This window comes from Triticum dicoccoides, chromosome 6B, assembly GCF_002162155.2.
Source record: "Triticum dicoccoides isolate Atlit2015 ecotype Zavitan chromosome 6B, WEW_v2.0, whole genome shotgun sequence".
Lineage (NCBI taxonomy): Eukaryota > Viridiplantae > Streptophyta > Magnoliopsida > Poales > Poaceae > Triticum > Triticum dicoccoides.
Window position 1 is genome coordinate 715,919,325 of NC_041391.1, and position 6,625 is coordinate 715,925,949.

At 44.4% G+C, this 6,625-nt stretch overlaps 1 pseudogene; it reads left to right on the forward strand.

The window, feature by feature from the left end:
• Positions 1-865: 865 nt before the first annotated feature.
• LOC119321635 lies at positions 866-5,887 on the forward strand (annotated as a pseudogene).
• The last annotated feature ends 738 nt before the right edge of the window (positions 5,888-6,625 follow it).

A 6,625-nucleotide genomic window follows, 5' to 3' on the forward strand; every position in this document is an offset into this window, starting at 1 on the left:
TCCAGTAGAAGGCGAGTCTCCTACTGCGGTCGAGGCGCGGAAGGCGGTGGAGCTTCTTGAGATAGCGGTAGCTCATCACGCGGCTTATTCGTATAGCTGTGAGCGAATTCATTCAACTCCACGCCACAGCCGAAGTTAAAGCCGGCGCATTGAGTCGCCAGCCGTTTCCACCAGCGAGGGGCATCGTAACCCGCCCCATGGACATGACCTGCCGCGTGACGATAACAATGTTCAGGCCCTGATGGATCAGGCCAGGGCACGTCAAGAGGCAGAGGTGGCGGCTCAGCTAGCAGCTCATCAACGGCTTCAGTTGAACCCTTCGGCGTCTGTGGAGGCAGGGATGACTTCCAGTACGGTATGTGTGCCATGCCTAGCACCGGCTCTTCGCAATGAGCGTTTGCCTAAGGACTTCAAGGGCCCTCGAAAGGTGCCCAATTACACAGCTGACCAACCTCCTGAGGCTTGGATTGAGAGCTATCAGCTGGCTTTGGAGATGTTAAATGTTAATGACGCTGTGTGCGCCAAGTACTTCACCATGATGGTGGATGGACCGGGTCGAACCTGGTTGAAGGGATTACCCCATAATTCTATCAATTCATGGGCTGAGTTGAAAGCGCGCTTTATTCAGAATTTTAAAGACACATGTAAACAGCCCCTGTCGATCATCGATCTGGATGCTTGTGTACAGCGAGAGGATGAATCGGCCCACCACTGTGTTCGCAGGGTTTCAGCCATTATCCACTCATCGGATAGCATCAATGCCGGCTCTGTTGTTCTAATTCTGGAGAAAATTAAATTGCCGTTTCACCCCTCTGAAGCAGAAGTTAGGGCGGCTTAAGCGTCCCTGCAATGACATGGGGGGCTCATGGAAACTCTCATCAAATACGCCGACTCTGACAATACTAAGGACCCTGGGTCTGATGAGGAGAAGTCCAATAAGGGGAAGAAGAACGACAATGGAAAGGGGCAGCAGCCAAACATGATGGGGCACAACCAGGGTGGTAATGGTAAGCGCAAGCAACCTGATGGCGGATCAGATTTTGTGGCCATTACCAATACTCAGAATAACGGTCATCTTCGTAAAGGGAAAGCCATAGCCTCTGCTTGGAGGGCCAAAGTTCAAGCTTGAGGCGATGTTGAACCAGCCTTGCCCAAAGCACAGTTTTCCAGATAGAACGTCGACTCACATGTGGAAAGATTGCTTTATCATGAAGGAATATAAGAACTCCGGTTTTCATCAGGGCCACGATAACAATAATGGCCCGCACGGTGGGTCGGGATCCGGCTCACACGGGCCCGGCTTTGGAGGTGGCGGCTCAAATTTTGGATATCAAGGTCAGGGTAATCAGGGCAGTTATAACCAGCAATAACAGTCAGGGTACTAGAGTAATCCGAAGCAGCTTAATTGTGGCCAATATCATGTTTTTATCATAATCCTGTGCAAGCGAGATCAAAAGGTTGATAAACGAGCGGTAAGCGTAGTTGAGCCGGCAGTACCTGGAAACTTGCCATGGTCAGAGCAGCCAATTGTATGGAGCCGTGAGGATCACCCGCCCCGGGTTGACAATCCGGGTCAGCTGGCTTTAGTGGTAGCCCCTCAGGTCGGAGGTTACAAGTTCACTAAGGTGCTTATGGACGGGGGCAGCAGTATCAATATAATTTATTATGATAATTTTTGCCGTATGAATTTGACAGACAAAGATCTTAAGTCGACCTCTACAGTCTTTCATCGGGTGGTGCCTGGTAAGTCGGCATACCCAGTTGGTAAGATTGCCTTGGAAGTAGCTTTTGGCAATGAATACGATTACATGGCAGAGATTGAACTTTGAAGTGGTCAAGATTAAAAGCCCCTATCACGCTCTGTTTGGACGGCCGGCTTTCGCCAAGTTTATGGCACGGCCTTGTTATTTGTATTTGCAGCTTAAAATGACGGGTCCCAAGGGTACCATCACAGTACATGGTGATAGGAAGATAGCCTTGGAGTGTGAAGAAGGTGATGCCGCTTATGCTGAGACTGCCTGCGCCACGAAAGAGTTGAAGTTTTGTAAGGATAATGTTGACCCGGCGGATATGACTCTGTTGAAGAAGCCAACCACAGACCAGGACCCTTTGCTGAAGTTTAAGTCGGTAGATGATACTAAACAAGTTGATTTTGTTCCTCGCGACTCATCCCAATAGTTCACTATCAGTGCTAATATGGATCCAAATTCGAAAGTGCGCTCATCGAGCTCATCCGTGAGAACTGGGACATCTTTGCATGGAGCCTTCAGACATGCCGGGTGTAACGAGAGAACTCACTGAGAACACTCTCAATATTGATCCTAAATTTAAGCCGGTCGAGCAATTCCTTCGTTGTTTTAATGACGAAAGACGTAAGGCCATTGGAGAAGAGGTGGCCCGGCTCTTAGCAACCGGATTCATCGTTGAAGTTTTTCAGCCTGAGTGGTTGGCTAACCCGGTGCTAGTACTTTAGAAAAATGGCACTTGGCGTATGTGTGTGGATTACAGAGATCTTAATAAAGCTTGTCCAGGTGATCCTTTTGCTCTTCCTCGTATTGATCAGATCATAGATGCTACGGCTGGTTGTGAGCGTTTAAGCTTCTTCGATGCTTATTCTAGTTATCATCAGATTAAGATGGCAGGTAAAGACCAAGAAAAGACGGCTTTTATCACGCCTTTTGGAGCTTTCTGCTATGTGTGTATGCCTTCACCCAACACTTGTATAATGATAGAAGGATTGGGGGACGTTTCATGGTTAGGGTCTTGGTATGTGTCTCAACTGATTTTGATGTGCTCGACCTTACCCGACAGATCCTTAGATGCGTACCTGCAATTCAAGGAGAACAACACAAATGTACTGTTGAGATTGCCAATTTGGACCAGCTTCAAAAGTCCATTGCAGAGCGACTGAAGTCCAAAAGGTTTTTAATTGTCTTGGATGACATTTGGAAATGCAACAGTTAAAGTCATTGGAATAATCTATTAGCTCCATTCACAAAGGGGTATGCCAAGGGTAGCATGGTTCTCATCACAACTCGGTTTCCATCTATAGCACAAATGGTGAAAACTATTGATCCAGTTGAATTACATGGTCTGCAGCCTAATGAATTCTTCGAGTTCTTTGAAGCATGCATATTTGATCATAACAAGCCTGAGAATTATGAAGATGACTTAATTGAAGTTGCAAAAGATATTTCAGAGAAACTGAAGGGTACACCACTAGCAGCCATTACAGTTGGTCGGTTATTGAAGAAAAACCTCTCTCGAGAATATTGGATTGGAATTCTTGAAAAGAATGAGTGGAAAAATGCTAAAGATTACGATGATATTATGCCTTCTCTGATAATTAGCTATCGTTACCTTCCTTTCGTTCTCCAAAAATGTTTTTCATATTGTGCCCTCTTCCCTGAAGATTATAGGTTTTATAATTTAGAAATTACCAGCTTTTGGACTGCGATAGGTATCTTAGACTCTAATTCTCAACACGACAATAATTACTTAGAAGAACTAGTGGACAATGGTTTTCTAATGAAGCGTGTTGATAGGACTAATAATCAATACTATGTGATGCATGATTTATTGCATCAACTATCCCGGAATGTTTCGTCACTAGAATGTGTCAATATAAGTAGTTTAAGTTTTAGTGCTGATAAAATCCCACGATCTATTAGGCACTTATCGATCACCATAGAAGATACATACAATCAAACATTTGAAGAAGAAATGCGCAAACTGAAGGACAGGATAAACGTTGGAAATTTGTGGACTTTGATGATTTTTGGGTTACACAATGAAAAAATAGCTAAAAAAATTTTAAAGTTGCATTTAGGGAAATAAAGGGTCTTCGGGTTCTAGTTATAGCAATGAACTCAACAGAATCTTTGCCAAACAACTTTTCAAAACTTATTCACCTCCAATACCTTAAAATTAGTTCACCCTATGGCTTACAAAAAATGAGTTTACCAAGCACACTGTCTAGATTGTACCACTTAAAATTCTTGGACCTAGAAGATTGGAATGGTAGTACAAAGTTGCCTAGAGACATTACCCGCCTTGTGAATTTACGCCATTTCCATTCTTCCAAAGAAATCCAAAGAAGATTGGAATTGGGAGAGCTAAAAGGAGAACTCCGCATATGCAATCTTGAAACCGTGGAGTCCAAAGGGGAAGCTAGTGAAGCCAAGTTAAAGGAAAAAAGAAATCTGAAAGACTTGAGATTAGTTTGGGGTATATCACACAGGACTACAGATGATGATGTTCTTGATGGTCTTGAACCACACCTTGATCTTAGAGTGCTTTGCATTATAAATTCAGGTGTTGGTCCTTGTCCTAGATGGTTGTGTGGTGCCATCAGCATAAAATGTTTGGAGGATCTCCATCTAGAGGGCGTATCTTGGGGAACTCTTCCAGCTTTTGAGCAACTACCACACCTCAGTAGTCTCACTTTGAAAAATATTGATAGGATAAGTGTGTTCGAGCCTGACTTTAGTGGTGTTACAGAAAGAAGCTTCATGCACCTGAAGAAACTTAAGTTTGAGGATATGTCAGAGCTTGAGAAGTGGGCCGGGGAACCTAATACCCATCTATTTTCAAGGCTTGAAAGCATCAAGTTTGGAGGTTGTCCCCTTCTCAGCTTGTTTCCCTTCTTGGAGTACTCTGACATTTTTACCAACCTGTGTAGTCTTCATATTGATAACTGCCCCAAGTTGTCTCGGTTCCCACCCATGCCTCACACCTCCATACTAATAGATATTCGTGTGAAAAATGATGGGTCAGAGCTATTATATGATGGTAAGGAATTGAGCATTAAAGGGTATACAAGGTCTTTGGCTTTCCACAGTATGGATAAAGTAGAGGTTATGAATATTACAGATGTGTCACACATTTCATTTTTAGACCTCCAAAAACTAAATTCGTTGAGAACTATACATTTCAAGAAATGTGAAGACATTTTTCTGCGGAACTAGATGACAGTGTTGTCCTCCATTCAGTTCAGAATCTTCACATGCAAGAATTATGTATTACTGGAGAATTTTTTTCAAAGATTCTGAGGTTTTTTCCAGCCCTTTCCCAGCTTACCATCACCAACTGCGAGAGCCTTGAACTTCTGCCTGTGGAGGTTGGAGGACTCATGGGCCTCAAGATGCTCCAATCATTTACAGCAAGCTATAGTGGGAAGTTGTTTTCTCGGTGGCCCAAGGGAGAAGTAGGTGGAGGAGCTCATGCCATCAAGCCTTTCCCTACTTCCCTCCAGTCAAGCATGCAGTCATTGGGTCTGCTCTCAAACCTCACCTCTCTCACCAGTCTAACCCTGGATAATTGTGAAGAATTAAGAATGGACGGGTTCAATCCTCTCATCACAGTCAACCTCAAGAAATTTACGATAAATTCTATGTATTCAGAACGAGATAACATGCCTATAGCAGGGAAGAATCTGCTGTCAGAGATTGCAAGGAGCAAATTAATGCATGCAGGTTCATTCCAGCTGGAAGAATTTGAGGTGGATAGCATCTCGGCAGTGCTTACCGTTCCCATCTGCAGCCACCTTGCCGTAAGCCTCCACACATTGAAGTTCAGTAATGATCAAAGGGCAACAACCTTCACGGAAGACCAAGAGCAAGCGCTGCAACTCATCACCTCCCTCAAACATCTAGAATTTGAAGATTGCAATAATCTGCAGTCACTCCCTCAAGGGTTAGGTGGCCTTTCTTCTCTCAAGAGACTAAAGATCTGGCATTGTGAGAAAATCCAATGCCTGCCGCCCAAGGAGGGCCTCCTGGCTTCACTGGAAGAGCTGGATGTATTGTTTTGTAGTCCTGAGCTAAATGAGCAAGCTAGAAAACTGAGAGAAAGTCACGGCATAGGTGTACGCATAGCATTAATTTGAGGACAACTCAAGGCAAATGAGCAAGCTGTGGAAGGAGCAGAGCAGAGAGAGAGAGAGAGAGAGAGAGAGAGAGAGAGAGAGAGAGGATCTGCGTATGGTGGGAATCTTTGCTGCTCCCCCTCCCCTCTCTCTCTCCATCGACCATCGCCGCCGATGGGGCAAGACGACAGCGGTGGAGCGGCCAGCGGGGGACGGTCGCGGATCGCACAATTGAACTGACCTGGTCGTCTCGTGATCCGCCCCCAACCCTGGTACGCACGTCTCTCTCTCTCCGCGCCTTAATTTGTTGTCGGTGCCATTTGTTTGAGCTGTTGTCGGTATGTCGGTCTACCTAGGTCACAATGTTAGGCTGGTCGTAATGGGAGTATCATACTTAGCATCGTGCATGCCAACTAGAAAATTTTTATGAGGTGACATAAAATTAAATGAAGAAAGAGAGAGTTGAGTATCATATTATTATATCATATCATAATAAATACTATGCTACTATATATGTGTCATGCATTGCAATAAATAAAGTCATCTATGATATTAATATATGATAGTATGCATTACGAATATAGTATCATACACTAGTATCATATGTATGATACTAACTTAAGATACTACCCATGACAAGTAGCCTTAGGAGGTGCACACCTCGCATTCCCCTGAATCCTCTTGAATTTGTGGCAGGCTGGGCTCCAAGAGTTTCCAAATTTTTCCGTTCACGGTTGTTCGGTTCACAAATGCTTACCG